This window comes from Triturus cristatus, chromosome 2_2, assembly GCF_964204655.1.
Source record: "Triturus cristatus chromosome 2_2, aTriCri1.1, whole genome shotgun sequence".
In the NCBI taxonomy this organism is placed as follows: domain Eukaryota; kingdom Metazoa; phylum Chordata; class Amphibia; order Caudata; family Salamandridae; genus Triturus; species Triturus cristatus.
Window position 1 is genome coordinate 282,349,915 of NC_140582.1, and position 17,097 is coordinate 282,367,011.

Below are 17,097 nucleotides of genomic sequence, written 5' to 3' on the forward strand. Positions count from 1 at the left end.
CCCGGAAAGAGGCCAGAAGGCAGCAGGTCAGCGCAGCAAAGCAGGAGTCCAGCAGAGTGCAATACAGCAGAGTGGCAGTCCTTAGCATCACAACAGTCCTTCTTCCTGGCAGAGTATCCATAGGTCCAGAAATGCATTGAAGAGTTGGTGTCTGAGGTCCTTCTTTTATACCCTGGTGCCCTGGCTCTGGAAGGTGGAAGAAGCTTCTAGACAGTGGCTTTGAAGTACATGGGATTTCCTGCATCCCCCGGCCCTGGCTTCAAGCTGGCTAAAGTGGAATGCAGGGTTAATAGACCCTTTTTGTGAAGGCAAAACACAGGCTATTCAGGTGTAAGGGGGCTGTGATCAGCTCCCACATCCTGCCAGCAGATGGTCTACTCAGGCACGCCTAATCCCTATATTGTGTGAAAGTTTGTCAGTTACACCCAGCCATGTGACCCAGGTCAGGCTATAGGCACAAAAGGGCTAAGTGTAGAAACATTTATAAAAGTGAACAAAAGAGAGGTATTGGGCCCATAACGTGTCAGCAAAGCAGGCCACTATATAATCTCAAAATCACAGATACCAATACTGACCTTATTTAAACACCAACATACTTTACAATTCGTGATCACACAACTGAATTATTGTGATCACCATTTATTTTTCAGCGTTATTTGTGCATGAACTTTTCATGTTATTTTTCTTTAAAACAGTCATAAACAGTGGAACACAGAACAAACTGCTAACATTACAACAGAAAATGTATTTTAATGTTTATAGCACACATATCAAACACTATGACATCACGCTGCCACATTTCATTAAAACATGACAATCAGACATTAGCAATTCACATAAATCAACAGATGTTTGTCCCAGTTCTCCAAGTAAAAGCCCAAAGGGGACCTATGACACTTAAATATTATTGAAAGCCCCTATCTGTTGGGCAGTGGCCAGAGGCTGCACGCTTTGTACAAATTCCAAAGGCAATTCACAGGGAAATGAACTCAACAAACTTTGGCTCAAACATTCCCTGTGCACCAATACTGTCTTTTCTACTGCACTCCCTGGCTCCTTGAGCTGCTGACGTGTTTTGAACCCAGATAGGGGCTTACAATATTGAAGTGCCATAGGTCTCCTTTGAGCATTTAATTGCAGAACTGAGACAAAGTTCTGTTGGTGAATACATTGCACTCTGCACTCTGGGCTGTCCAGGGCCTACCCTAGGGGTGGGTTATATGTATGGCAAAAAGTTTACGTTGCCAGGTCGAAATAGCAGTTTAACACTGCACACACAGGCTCTGCAATTCCAGGTCTGAGACAAGTTTAAATGGCTTCCTAAAGGGTGGAACAATCAGTGCTGCAGACCCATTAGAAGCATTTAATTTACAGTCCCTGTGCACATGTAGTTCGACTTTACTAGGGATATATAAGTAAATTAACCAATTGGGGATAAGCCAATGTTACCATGCTCAGAGCAGAGAGCACAAACACTTTAGCACTGGTTAGCAGTTGTAAAGTGCACAGAGCCCTAAGGCCAGCAAGAAATAGGAGTAGGATGGCAAAATGTTTGTGGATGCCCCTGCAGGAACGGCCAAGTCCTATAAGGTGCATTATGTCCAATGGCACTTGTAATACAGCGAACTGGATAGCCATCATATTTGTGACAGAGAAAGCCATCTGCCGAACTCTAAATCTAGCCCTTAGTGTTAGTTTTTGGAATGCGGAGTTTGGACTTTGCGCTCAGTTGTGGAAATCCTGCAGCTCGAAAAATTCTTCTGCGCCTGTGGCCTTCTCTTTACTGAATCTGGGCATCAGGTTGTCAGTTTCATTTTTTTCTGAGCAGTACATTTTTGGGATATTTCCTGAAAGACAGGTCAGTTTCTTTCCCCCTCCCGGCTCTCGGCAAGTTTTTCTTGAGCTTTGAAAACTCTACTTCCAGGGTTCTGTCCTCTCATACGAGACTTTTATTGTATATTTCTTTGATTAACCTCTGGCTAATCCATGGGTTCTGCGTTTTCCAAGGAGGCTCAATAAAGAAGCCTGCAATAAGATGGCTGCCTTGGCTGCTAAACCTGCACGCGCTTCTGTCAATTCAGTGGTGGGATGGGGTTGTGTCCTCACTTTATTTAACCAATAACCAAGAAGCTAGAATCAGATTTGAGGATTTGGATATTTTGGGACTCGGCTCATAATCAGAAAAAATGCTAGAAAGTTCATTATGGGAAGAAAATATGGGTTTGCCGATAGGGAACTCCCATTCCACCCAAAAAATTGAACTTTATTTATCAGCCATTTTCTAGTAATTCAGAATTTACCTAACTCGTGGCATTGATAAGGCAGGTTACGGGACACGTTTTGTGTTTGTATTCTCGTTTAAATAAAGTCTTACACTTACAATGCAACTGAGCATTCGAGTAGGAGTTTTGAAAACGAGATTCGGCCCAAGCGGGGGCCGGTATCCCGAAGTCACTTGGAAGATTTATTCCCTCTGCCATTGTGGCGGTCTGAATGCTGTTGTGGCAGTTTTTGATTGATGAAGGGGGCTGAAAACTTAATTGTCCCCTTATTAGAAACAAGAGCGCTGATGCTGCCAGCCAGTTCTGTCAGAAACCCGCAGGAAAGTTGCTTTCAGCTGCTCGCTTCGATTTCAAGCGCACAGAAAAGTAAAGGGGAAAGGTATAATTTCTCTGCGCTCTCTGTCTCTGGGTCCTAACAGCACCGCGCCAGGAGCAGCAGGAAACACCACCAGTGATTTCCCTCGACTTCAATTACAGCGTCTTGCCTTCAGGTCAAGGCATTGAACTTTCCTCGGTGGTAATTATCGTGCGGTGGAGCCCACTTCCGCAGGTGCTGACTTAATTGATGCAATTTCAATGGAATATGTAATGAACAGTGGGTAGAGGAAACCCGTGTATTTAAAGGGACAGTAGCTTAATACTGCGCTGACTTCAATAGCTATAACACAATTTGAGTGGGAAATACATTTACGCTTTATAGTCATATGCAGGGCTTTAAGTGAGCCGGGTCCTGCCGGTGCCCAGCACCGCCATTTCTTAAAAGCAGGTACCGAGACGGTTCCCTATCGGGCTCTACATTTTTATCTTCAGGGTGTGGGGAAAAAAAGCTTAACTCAGCAATAGTACCATCCCTCAATGCTTTTGATGGAGCTTCGAAGAGTCTCATTTGTCAGTTTTATATAGCGCAAACTTGGAGCACCAGTTACATTACACAAGGACATATTTATGTTTTGAATCTCAGGATGTTGAGCAGATGTGAGGCTCAAACCTGCTTTCTCAGCTGGAAAGTCGGCAGCTTTAGCCTTAGCCACAACCTCTCCAACAAGAACGGAAGCATTTTCAATATTATATACAACGAAGTCACAGTTGTTGCTTATTCATCTTCTGCAATTTACAACCATTGACAAAGCCAATAGTCAAATTTGTTGTAGGTGTTATGTTACTTGTGTTATATATCTAAATGAATGGACAGAAGCAGTTAATACCACTGGGGAAGCGCACTATGGTAAATACAGATTTTAAGCTTGTGTTTTAAGCGACGCCCTTAATTACATCTGCCACGCAAACCCCCCAGTTTTTTCAGCCCCTGGTCATATGATATGTTTAGTGCCCTCTCGCTAAGCGGTCACGTATCTGTGTGACCAGTATGGGCTGGGTCAGGGCTTTAAGTGGGATGAAGAAACTGGGCGGGGGTCTCTCAAAGGGGCGTGGCCAATGTAATTAAGGGCGTGGCTTAAAAACACGTAAGCTAAAATCTGTGCATAGCATAGTGTGCTGCCCAATTTGTATTTTGCTGTTTATCTCATTGCATCCAGATATATGATAAAAGTAACATCATACCTACAACAATTCAGGACTATTGGCTTTGTCAATGGTTGTTAGTTGCATAAGATAAATAAGCAGCAACTATGGCTTGTATATAATATTGAAAAACTTTCCACATAAAGCACTGGTGACATCACGACAATGTTGCTGCTCCTGAGTTTCAAAAAGAGAAGGGAAATCCAGAGAGAAAATGACTCTTTAAAGGATTTCCCTTCCCCTACAATGCTCACCTGGCATGACATCATGCACTAACTTCTCCACTAGAAAGAAGTGAGCAGTGTGAGCACACGCACATCGATGTGCCTCCTGTCACTGCAGTCTGAAAAAAAAGGACCGCCTGTGCCAGGACACAAAACAGAGCCGGATAGAGACCCGTTTTGAGGCCCCCTTTAAAAAACTGCTGGTGCTCAAAACCGGCGAGACCCGGCCCAGTTAAAGCCCTGGGCTGGGTCTTGCTGGTTCTCAGCACCGGTAGTTCTAACAAGCAGGTGCCGATACAGGTCCCTAATGGCCTCTCCATTTTTGCCCTCACCCTCGGTGAACAGATAAATCCTAACTCTGCGGCAGTACCACTTCTCACTGCCTTTGAGGTCACTTCAAAGAGACTTGTTATAGTTCTTTCAGAGTCTCATCATTTCAAAATGGAAGCATTTTCAATATTATATACACAACAAAGCCATAGTTGTTTCTTATTTATCCTATGCAGCTAACAACCATTGGCTAAGCCAATAGTCCTGGCTTGTTGTAGGTGTAATATTACTTGCTGTATTATATATCTGGATGCAACATAGAAACAACAAAATGCCAGACAGGAGGCACACTATGCTAAGCACACATTTTTAGCTTGGGTGTTTTTAAGCCATGCCCTTAATTACTTGGCCACGCAACTTTAGGAGTCCCCCCTCCCCGATTTTTCATCCCACTTAAAGCCCTGGTTATTGGGGGAAAATAAAAGGCTCATTGAATTATTTGCAACCACTCCCATCGGAAATCCCCGGCCAGGGTCAATGGAGTGCACAGGCTGAGCGTAAGAGGAGTGTTTTTTATACCCCTTATGGACTTTGAGTGAGCTGGCTCCATGTAGAGGAGCAGTGGGTGGAGCCTTAGTCAGCCAGGAATCATCCACCATACATTCTCCCTGCATTATTAAATATGGTCCATTCTGTTAACAACTAAGATTTAATGGTTGGTTCTATTCAGTGTCGGATTGGTAACGCGGGCACTCAAGCAATGCCCGAGGGGCTGGTATCTGAATTCCAGCTGTGAGCTGCTTTTTTGAGCAGCCTGGGGGCCGATTTGGGGCCGGGCGGTATCTGCGTTGTTCGATGACGTGGGTGCCTGAGTGGCCTTTCTGGAGGCAGGTGGGCGTCCATTACCTCCCTTTTATCAGCAGCAGAAGTGTCACTCCCTTTCTCTGGCTGGGCCGGCCCATTAATATATGCATATTGAGCGGGGGCAGGGGACCTAAGCAAAGGTGGCCTCACTTGTTTTCAGGTGTGTTTCACCAGTGTAAACTAATCTGTGCATTTTTTTTTAAACCCCCCCCCCCCTTTTTTTATACAATTTCCCCAAAGCAGTATTTTGAGGAGAGGCAATATGCAAATTTGGGCCACTTTTTTTTTAGCGTGCCCGGGACGATATTTAATCCCAATGCAGTCCTGGTTCCATTATTAGAATATGATCACACTGATCTGAAAACTAAAGACACATTTCACATAAGCACCTGTTTTACCATTGAGGATGCTCCAAAGAGATGTCCGCGAGCCCTGCATGGTAAAATACATATGGCCGGATCATTTCACATAGATACCATTACATCTTTAGTTTGTGGTCTGGGGTCTACTAGCCTCTGTGCTCGGGCCTGGTCTCCGAAATCATTGCACTATTCTATAGAAGGAAATGACATGCCACCATGGCTTACTTGTGTTCCACAGCGTTCACAATGCACAAAACTGACACAATGTGTTTTTATCAGTGTCCAACTTTGGGGCTGATTCCGATGTCGGACGGACTCAGGTCCGTCTGACATCGGTCAGGAGCCGTAACCGACTGACCTGCTGTCGTTGGTTATGGTTACGGCCCTGCAAGTACGAAAAGGCAGTGAAAAACTGCCATCGTACTCCCTCGGTCGTAAAGAGGCGGCAGGGGGAGTACTGAGGGATTTCCGGACGGGCTCTCCGAAGCTGTCGTCAGCCATCCGGAATCCCGAGTCGGATTCCTTTCCGACCAAGCCATTCGGAATGGCTCGGTAGGGAAGGAATCTGGCCGACACGTTCCGATTCGGTCGGAAGGGCTCCGACCATCGCTCGGAGCCCTTCTGGCCAAAATCGGAATCGCCCCTAAGTGTCTGCATTTGATGCAACCAAGAAAGAAGAAAGTCAGATGCAGCTGTTGTTTTTTGGCAGAATCTGGAGTGAGTTGAAAGGGAGGTGTAATGAGGGAACATCCACTTTAAATATTTATTATTTATATCGAAAAACAAAGTGCATCCGTGAATAACAGGAGGATTTTCAATGTTAAATTAGATTCTTAAAAACATCATAACTATTTCTCTTCCCCCAGCCTTGTCCAATCAATGTTCTCCGCCTACCATTGCAGTTTATGGAAGAGGCCTTCACAAGGCCTTTACTCTTCCAGGCAAATCACTGCATTTTCAAAACTAATTTAACATCAACGTTTTACTTTAATCCTTTGGGGCTTATTTACAAGCCCCTTGCGCCGCCAGTACGTCACTTTTAACATGAGAAAGAGTGAGGTACGGGTGGCGAAAGGGGCATGTGAATAAGCCCCTTTGTGTTTACTCATTTCCATTTTTCTGAACCTGGGAGGTTATGTAGCTTAGTAACAGAGTTATGACTATCAGAACAGAAAATTACATAGTGAACTCAACCTACCGTACATAGAGGATTATATTAAGGCTCGTCCAACCTTTTTTTGGTTGAGAATCTGGAATAACCCGGCTGCACAATTGACAAGAGAGATCATTTTAGATTGTTTGCAATGTGACAAAGGGATGGATATACCATGGCTGGCAGCAGTTCACAAAAGCCTAAATAGTGTGAATATGGAATGTCTCTTTTTAAACCCCTTAGATCACAGCTCTATTAGTACTAAAACTCTTGAAAAAACTCTTTATGCATCATATAAAGAAACAAGACTAGCAACCGAATGTAAAAAAACTTCAGTTGCTAGATATATGCTTATTGAGAATGTGTTCCCAGCGATGCTTAGATATCTTCTAAAACCAATTAGCCGCTGGGAAAGGGGCTTACTTTTTAGGCTAAGGACAGACACAATGAAATACTTGTTGTCATTCCCTACTGGTTTTACTGCCAACCTTGATCTCATATACTGCCCTTGTAATAACACACATAAGCAATCAATGTTACATTTCTTATTCTTTTGCTCTTATTATTCACTTTTCTCTAAAAGATTCCTGATCCCATATTTTAAAGTACGACATGTAACTGATTATAAGGCAGCCTATGGGATGGTGCTAGCCATAAGCGATGATGAATAATGTTCTCGGGTTGGATTCTTCCTAAAAACGGCGGTGCGCAGCCGTAACTCTATGCACCCCGGTTAATTCAAATGGTTTTTTTTTTTTTTTTTTATTGAAAATTTTATTGAACAATAAATCAATTACAAGCATGGGCCTACAACCACCAGGGCCGGCCGCTAGATTCAGAAAGGAGCATACAGTTATTAAGGCAGTAGTCGACTCCCGGGGCCCAGCCCCGTACATGGCTCCGGATAGTCCTAGGGAAGCAGGATACATAGGTTTAACATAAATAACAAATAAAAACAAAAGGCGAGGCATAAGGGCAAAAAGTGTGGGTCCGGCCACCTCCGGGGGACTCTACTTCAGACCTTCAAATAGCTATCAAGAGGAAGGAGTACTGATACGTCGGGGGGGGGGGTCACGGGGGAGGAACGTCTATATTCGGTTATTCCAAAAGTCGCAAGGAACCATCAAGGGTCAGGGGGACAAAGCAATATCGGTGTCCACTAGGGGGGGAGTACAGATACCCCCACGATACGCGTTCCATTGCCCCCAGATTCTACCCCATGCCCCCGGTTTACCACGAGCCACATACACAGTCTTCTCCCTGAACATGCACCAGTCCATGTTCTCCTTCCATACGGACACGGTGGGAGGCCGCTGGGAACCCCAAAGCTGCGCTATATCTCTCTTGGCAATCATGTTCCCCAGGGCCGCCCACCGAGTCTGAGCCGCGTTATAATCATTGGGCTCCCACACATTCAGGACACAGCGACGCACCTCCGGCAGCAGCGCAACCCCGGTGATTTGTCCCATGACCACATGAACCCGGCGCCCGTATTCAGCCACCTCGCGGCACTCCCAAAGGATATGGAGAAAGGTGGCCCTGAGCCCACATCCCCGCTTACAGAGCCCGTCTTCAGAAAATCCCATCGAGACCAAACGGGGACCCGTCACATACACCCGGTGGAGAATCTTAAGCTGGACCAGGCGGAGACGGGCTGGAATGGCGACTTCCTTGGGGGACGACAGTGCGGACTGCCAGTCCTCGTCGTCCAGTTCCACCCCATCCCCCGTCCACGCCTCCCGGAGGCGCACCAAGAGGTCAGCCCGATTATTGATAAGTTTTTTATAAATTAAAGAGATAGTACTGTCAGGGACATGACCATCGAGTATGCGGTCCTCGAGGGGCGAAGAAGCCGGGATCTTGGTCCCCTCCCCAAAAACAGAGAGCAGGGCATGCCGAACCTGGGCGTAGCGGAAAAACTCCCTTTCCGTAAGTTCGTATTCGCTCTGGAGCGCCGCGAATGTTTTAACCGCACCCTTAATCCATAAGTCTCCCACTCTACTAATACCAATCGTGTCCCAACGTTCAAACCCCTTCGTTGTCCAGAGGCTTCCCAGTCGGTCGGAGGCAAACAGGGGAGTAGCACATGTTAATCGCTCACTCCAGCCCATGGCTACATTGGCCGCCTTCCAGATCCGTACCGCAATCTTAGTAGGGCCCGTAAGGGTCCGTCCAGCCGAGCTGGAATAAAGTGCCCTATTATAGTTTCCGCCGGGAAGCAGGAATTTATCCATCTCATACGCCGGATTCAAGCCAGGCGCATACGTGGCATGGTTAATGGCCGATAGCTGTGAGGCCCAATAATACCTGCGAATGTCGGGAAGCGCGATGCCCCCGTCGTACCAGGGGAGAGTAAGCTTTGCCAGAGCGATACGCGCCCGTCCGTCCCACACCAGTCTCCTCTGCAGGCTCTCCACCTCCCGAAAGTAGGACACAGGAATGACATCGAAGGAGTTCTGAAGTGCATAGAGGAATCTGGGAAGGGACATCATTTTAAACAGTGCTGCCCGACCCAGCGGGGACAAGGGCAGCTTACACCACCGAGCCGTGTCCTCCCTCAAACGCCGAAGTGGAAGCAGGAGATTCTGCTCATAGCAAGCCACCGGGTCCCTCGAGACGTATATTCCCAGGTATTTAAAGCCGGACAGAGATAATTGGATCGGAAGCCGAGGCGGCAAGAGAGGAGGGTCGCCGGAGATGGGATAGGCACAGGATTTAGACCAGTTGATCGTTAGACCCGAATTTCTCCCAAAGGAAGTCAGAACATCAAAGAGAACATTCAGCGACTGCCGCGGCGAGGTGAGATACAGGAGAATATCGTCCGCATACAACGAGACCCGATCCTCGAAGCCCGGGGCCCACCGGATCCCTCTGATCGAGGGCTCCCAGCGGAGCCAAGCAGCGAGCGGCTCCAGGGCAAGAGCAAAGAGCAGAGGGGACAACGGGCACCCCTGCCTCGTACCCCTACCGAGAGCGAAGGGCCGAGAGACCCGCCCATTAACCACCACCTGAGCCATGGGCCCCGTGTAAAGAAGCTTCACCCAGCCAAGAAATCCGTCCCCAAAGCCGAATTTGGTCAAGACAGCCCAGAGGAATGGCCACTCGATGGTATCAAAGGCCATCGTGGCGTCTAAAGAAACCAGCACGGCTGGTTCGGAGAGGTACTCCGCCCTGGCAAGGGCGCCGTGAAGCCGCCGCAAGTTAAGAGCGGTGTTACGGTGAGGGATGAAGCCGCATTGATCAGGATGAATCAGATCGCAGATGACGCTCAACAAACGATTGGGAAGGACTTTAGCCAGGATTTTAGGCTCTGCGTTTAGCAGTGAAATAGGCCTATAGGAGGCACAGCGGTCACGTGGCTTACCGTCCTTGGGGATCACGACTATCGTAGCCAGACGCTGGTCGTCAGGAAGGGAGCCTGCCGCAAGGGACTCCTGAAACATACGACGGAGGAAGGGCGCGAGTTTATCCGGGCGCAACTTATATAATTCAATAGGCAGACCGTTGGGACCCATCGCCTTGCCCGAACGAAGGGACCGAATCGCAGTTGCAATTTCATCTACAGACAAGGGGGCGTCCAGCTGCTCACGGTCTTTGACGGACAGGCAGGGCAAAGCAATATCCCTCAGCAGAAGGCAAGAGTCTTCCTCATCCCTATCAGTCACCGGGGAGTACACGGCCCGGAGGTGGTCAGCGAAACATTCCACAATCTCACCAGGCTCAGTCACACACACTCCATCCGAGACACGCAGCTCCGGGACCACACGATTCACTCTCTCCTTCTTATCCAGCCACGCAATCAACTTTCCCGCCTTGTCCCCGGCATCATACAATCGACCCTGCTGCTCCCTATACATCGTTTTGGCAGCGTCAGTGACAAGAGACCTGTATTCAAACTGTTTCAGGCTGAGGGCATGGAGCCCGTCCGGAGTGACACCCGTCTCCAAGGCCGACTCCAGCCCCGAGATGTCAGTCTCCAGCTTCACCACTGCCTCACTCTTGAGCTTCTTAGCCACCACTATCTGGGAGAGGGCGCGTCCGCGGATTACGGTTTTAAAGGCTTCCCACAGGGACATTGCGGACGACACCGACCCCTCGTTTTCAAGGAAGTATTGGTCCATAGCCTTAACCAGGCTGTCGCGAGTCGTAGGGTCTCGCAGGTACCACGGGTTGATGGGAGCGATCCGCCCTGCAGACCGCGACTCGGTGTCAAAGAGCAGCCACAGCGGGGAATGATCGGAGATACCCCGCGCCAGGTGCCTAACCTCTCGTATCCGACCAGTCTGTGCCGCGGGCATAAGGAAATAGTCTAACCTAGAAAGACTCCCATGCGCCCCAGAATGAAAGGTGTACTGACATTGGGTCGGATGCATTAATCTCCAACTATCTACCAGACCGAAGGTCTCCAGCAGTCCACCAAGCCATGCCTGGGCAGCGGGGAGGGCCCTGGGTGGGTGACGATCCAGGTCACCCGAAACCACCGAATTAAAGTCCCCGCCCATAAGCAAAAGACTATCCGGAAGTTCAAGCAGCATTCGACCCAAGTCCGCGAAGGTGGAGTTCTGGAGGCCCGGGGGGACGTAAACTGAGACCAGGGAAAGGGGCTGCCCCTCCCACCTCCCAATCAGACACACATAGCGCCCTCTGTCATCCGAGACTACCCTAGTGATATCCAACGGAAGTGAGGATCGCAGGAGAATGCCCACCCCCCTGGAACCAGTTGTGAAACCAGAATGGGCCACGAGGCGGTATCCCCCCCTGTTCATTGCATGACAAACATTACCAACCAGATGCGTCTCCTGGATAAACACCACATCAGGAGTCAGACGACGCAAATACTGCAGTACTACACCCCGTTTGATACGGTCCCCCAACCCATTGACGTTCCATGACAACAGCCTCAACCCGTCCCCCCCCATCCCCTCCAATAGATCAAAGGCCCCCCAGTCAGTAGCACAGTTCCCGAATCTGGACAAAAATCAGTACCTCGCCCTGCAAACAAAAAACACACAGCAAAACAACCCCTCCCTCCCCCCAACCCCCCCCCAAATCCAACTCCCCCCACCCTGCACCCCTGCGGGCCAGAAAACCCCCCCAACTTGCAGTGTGCCTGTCGCCCTACTAACCCCATTCTACGAAAAGACCCCGGAGGAGGAAAGGGACCCGTCCCCGCCCGCCCCCCACACAGGTCCTAGTGAGACAAAATGAACAAAAGAAGTAAAACCCAGCTGAACAGTGCAAAATGGCAAAATCAAGGACCAAAAGTCACTCCAAAGGGGACCCGTCACCTCCTGCGCCTGCAGAGGGCCCGGGACGGCCACCTCTGTCCGGCAGCGAGTCCAGCCAGTCACTCACGGCCACTGGAGAGTCAAAAAAGGCAGTCCGATCCTCATGTTCCACTCGGAGTTTTGCAGGGTAGAGCATAGAGTACTTTAGGCCCAGTTCACGGAGACGACGCTTCACCCCCTGGAATCCCATCCGCTGTTTCTGGACAAGTTGGGTAAAATCCGGATAAAAGTTAATGGATGAGTTCTCATGACGAACCGGGCCGTGGACCCGTGAGGCCTGCAGAATCGCATCTCGGTCTCTATAGTGGAACAGTTTGGCCACGATAGGCCTCGGGGGGGCCCCCGGCCGTGGCCGACCGCCCGGAACTCGATGGGCCCGCTCCACGGCAAAGAACTTACTTAGGCCTGCAGGGGCCAACTGTTGGAGGATGAGTTCCTCGACCAGGAGGTCAACCGGGCGGTTGTCGGAGGACTCCGGTACGCCTATGACACGGATGTTGTTGCGTCGGGCCCGTCCCTCGAAGTCCTCCAGCCGCCGAGCCATCTGATCGTTAACCGCCTTAATGTCACCAAGCGCGGCCTGCAGGTCCGACACATCCGCACCAAGGGTGGAGGTCCGCGCATCGAGAGCCTGAACCCTCTCGTTAGTTTTGGAGAGATCTGCCCGAATTAAGGTGACATCGATTGCCACCGTGTCGATTTTACGGGCCAGGGCCTCGTATTGCGTGGCGATGGTTTCCCTGATGCCATCAATGGCGCCCATGATGTCCTGCAGGGAAAGCTCCGGAGAGACGGTCGTGCCACCGCCGGCGGCATCCGGGGGGGGGCCGGTCGCTCCAGGGGACCCTCTGCCCTGAGTGTAGCGGTCCATGTTGTTGGCCTGGACCGGTCCCCCGCGGAGGGAGGCCTTAGTCTTACGCCCCTCGGGGCCCCCCTTGCGCCCCATGTGGTCACGGACACCGAAGGGGACCGCCGATCAAGAGTCGTAGGGGCACCGGCACCGCAGACCAGCGCCTCACCAGGGACCACAATATAGCGGTGCGGGGGGACCCAAGGCGATGGGCACACTAGTGGCAGGTGGAGACAAGGCCTCGTGCAGAGGCCAAGGAAACACCCCGCCACATCAAGTGCGTTCGCAGGCCAGCCCCCTGAAGTCCGAAAGTGAAACCGAAAGTGGTAGAGCGGCCACTGGCACCGCACTGCAGCCGCTGTTGTTCAATTACGACACGGCTCCACGGTTCACCTTCGCCCCGGGCACCTCCGTCGGGTGGGTCCCAAAAGTTCGAACAACGACAACTCAGGATTCCCAGGTCCAATTCGAGTTCTGAAAAGAGATACGTGCTCAGCCGGTCTTCATCTGCCAGATTCCATAAACCACATCAGGATATTCTCAGGATAAATTCCGAGGAGCAGCAAGGGTCCGGGGTGCCCTGTGCTCACGCGACCATCTTGGATGCGCGCTAGGCTCCTCCCCCCAATTCAAATGGTTTTTAGCTTCAAATTTCCGACCCAAATGTTTTTATTTGATTGTATTTTGTCAATCTTAATGCATCTATCTAATGATTTTACATAATTATGATCTGTTTATTAAATCCGGAGACCATTTTTAACTGAAATGAACTGTGATCTTTTTTTTTTTTTTTAAATCTGTACTTTTATGGATATGCTGTTTTTATCCGAATAAAGTTCATATTGATTGATTGATTGATTGATTGATAGAAAACATTTTATGTTACATTATGTTATATTTCATGCGATTTAAAGTTCCATGGTTTATCATTAGCATGCGTTTGCCAAGCAGCTTTCCTATTGTTTGATCTTAAATACCAGCACGTTTTTTTAGCATTGCAAGTTTTTCCACATTTATTTCAATACTGGCTTCGGTTGCTTTCTGTGGAACGAGGCTTATAGAAAAGACAAATCAGTGGCAGATTTCAGAAGGTTCATAACATTTGAACTGGGAGGATCAGACAGGATCCTGTTTCCGTTCGAGAAGTCCTGTTTCACCCAGATACAGCAGACTTTGCGGTCATCACTTTCCAATAGCAGCTCGTAGTTTTCATGTTACCAATATATAAGGTTGGCTTCAAGAAAAAAATTCAATGTTCTAAACGTAGTGAAAGAAAAATATGATTTAGTATATAACAAATAAGCAAATGCATGTGTAATTGCGAGGGTTTTTACCACACTCCCCCAGCTACAAGCTTTGGCGCAGGTATGGAACTAAAAACCTCGGAGCGCCTTTGAAGAAAAAGCAAGAAAGGAAAAAAAACGAACTTAAGTAAAGTAGCAGGCGCTCGTTCAGGTTTCTTTCCTGCCATGAAACAACAACTCTCATTGTATTGACCCCTGGCATCAGGTACATATTTGTACAGAATGCGCCCTCCTGTTTGAAAATAAATAGCTCGGACACAGGTACATCTCACAAAATGTCTACACTGCTTTTCAGTTATGCAGTGTTGCATTGCTCCATAGCATCGGGTTGGCTCGTGAGATAGACGTGGTGGCTCGCGAGTCTATTTCCGGAAACATGACTGGCTCTCATATTCTTTTAGAAGGGAATATCCATCCTCTGCTAGCATGTCATATGACTTTGGGTGGTGCATGGACTGCAAGCTGCTGCGTTGCTGATGCACATAAATCACCGCAGTGTGCAGTCCTCCAGCTAACAGAGGGCATATAAATCACCCTGGGTGACATGTACAACGTGGTCAGGAGGCGATGGTGTACCTCTGTATATCATCGTAGGGTCTTTCTGTCACACAGAAAAAAGGTTCTCTACTTTCTCCGTCCCCACTTTGACAGTCTAGGCCAGCCCTTCTACCCTCATTGCCCTAAACTCTATGACTGTTTATGGGCTGTAGGCATTGAATGGAAAGATCCTCTATCGCACATTTTGGAGGCAGCTACTAAAACCAGCACCAAGCTGCAGAGCGCATTGTATATTTTTCGAATTTAAAAAGGCTAATCAGGGTCGTCCTCACTTAGGGATGCGCGCGTTATGCGGCCAACCCGCTCCCTCGCGCACTCATGTTGTGTTTGCATTTTTAATTGGCAGCTTTATGGGTGATAAATTGAATGCATTGCATCGCGGTAGGAAGTGCTTTTGGCCGACACAGGCAGCATGGGCTTTTCTGCTTAGCTTGTGTTTTGCCGCTTAGCAAACAAAGCACAGGTCAGGATGCATATCTATTAAAGCCGTTTGTTACAGCTTTTTTTTCCTTCTTCTTCAGGCGGATGACTTCAGAGCCTCCACAGCGCCGCGCGCCTTCGCCGCCGGAGAACGGTTTTCGAAAGCAGGTAGGGCCCATTAAAGCGCGGGAAGCGCATCTGCCTGGGGACTGCAGATTGCGCAGTTAAAACGTTTGTTGTTGCAGCTCTGAATGCCCTAATATGTTAAGTCCCATGGAACGCACAGTAAGGTGGGAAGCCCGGTCAGCACTTTTGTTTGCTTGTTCACTCATTTCGCGTTGAAGTGCCTCTGATTTCAGCATCTTTCGCAGCCCAGGGCCAAAGAGTCCATCTAAGTAGCCCACGCTGCCAAGTTGCTGCGTATGCAAAGATCTTCAAAGGCTGTTCGTTCCTTGTTAGCTAACAGAAAAATATTAGCGCGTGATGAGTACATTTCCAGAATATGATCACTGAAGCTGCTTTATTTTGCATATGCATAACATTTCTGAGAGAACACGCCACACAACTACAAAAAGATATGCACTCCTTATTTAAAGCCCTTTCCTTGCTCGTTACCCTTGATGTAGATATATTCTCAAGTCCCCTGCCTATCTTTAGGCGACACTGATAAATGCATTTGCTTATTTATCTGTCTGCCCTCTCCCCCTTCTCTAGCTCTCGCTCTGTTTTTTTCTATTTGTCTTTCGCTTTGTTTCCCTGTCTTTTTTCTCGTTTAAACTATCTCTGTCTTCCTCTATGTTTCTTTCTCACTCTTGTTCACCCGTTCTCTCTGGAGTTCTATCTCGGTCTATTCCCTCTCCCTCTGTCTTTTTTCTCCTTCTCAATTTGTCTCTCACTTTCTCTTTCTAAATCGTTAGATCGTTTTCTTACACACTGTCCCTCACTATTTCTCCCTCACGTTTGCTCTCTCCCACTCCCTCCCACTATCGCTATCTCTTGCGCTTTCTTTCTCTTTCCCAATCATTTCCCATTCATTCTGTTCTCACCCCTCCTGTATTTGTGGGAAATATTACTTGTCCATTATTTAAAAACTGAAGACCTGATCGATTTCCCAATAAACCCATGGACTTGGGGCCTTATTAAAAGTTTGGCGGTGCGGAAGCGGGACCGCCCCACTCCCACACTGCCAAACCCGTGTAAGAACCACCTGCCAGATCAGGAGTTTTCTCCTGTCTGGCGGGCGGTACTTTGGCGGTCCCAGGGCGGTGCCTATGATATAGGCACCTCAATGGGAATGTCAATGGCAGTACCTTTGCAGCATGGACTGCTCCAGTCCACGCCGTGCAGGTACTGGGGGGCATGCACACAGGTTGTGCCCTCTTGTGTGCCTCCACATGGCGGGAGGCACAAGGGAGCCCTTTATTTCCTCACTGCCACACATTTTATGGCAGTCCCACAGCCATGAACAGTGTGGCAGTGAGGAAATTCATAATATGCTTGGCAGGGCCGCAGCAGCCACGCCAAGCATATAGCGGCCTCAGGACACAGCATAACCACCAGAGAACGGCGGTTCCCTGGCAGTTGCAGTGGATGAGATTGTCGCAGGGCGGCCCGACTTCCCTAGGCATAATAGTCGGGCCCTCCAGACTCATAATAAGGCCCTAGATGTTCCTTCTGTCAATTCAGCAACACACCTCATCAGAGTGGCATGGTGGCCATGCTTATGGCATGTGTTGTGTTATGTAAAATATTAACTCCCTATCCATGTAATTAACAGAAGCCCTATTTTTCTCCTTACAGGCATACAGACTATGCCCAGGTACCTACCAGCCAGTCTAATATTGTCTCTCTGGCTTGTGTATTCACTCTGGGACCCTCGCTTATCCTTTCCCTCTTCCTTTCTTCCTTCTAACAGACAATTTCAAATGATTTGTGTAATCCTTGTCCTGATGATGACCTGACGTAACACTTGTCGAAACACCGTCATTAGAATTCAGTGGA

The 17,097-nt window shown here is 48.7% G+C and overlaps 1 protein-coding gene across 1 annotated transcript in view; it reads left to right on the forward strand.

The window, feature by feature from the left end:
* LINGO2 (leucine rich repeat and Ig domain containing 2) overlaps positions 1–17,097 on the forward strand; it is a 3,888,832-nt gene that overhangs the window by 1,201,292 nt on the left and 2,670,443 nt on the right. The window contains exon 5 of the mRNA XM_085641323.1: positions 15,198–15,264. The gene's annotated coding sequence lies outside the window, so the exon portion shown is untranslated. The remainder of the gene's footprint in view (positions 1–15,197; positions 15,265–17,097) is intronic.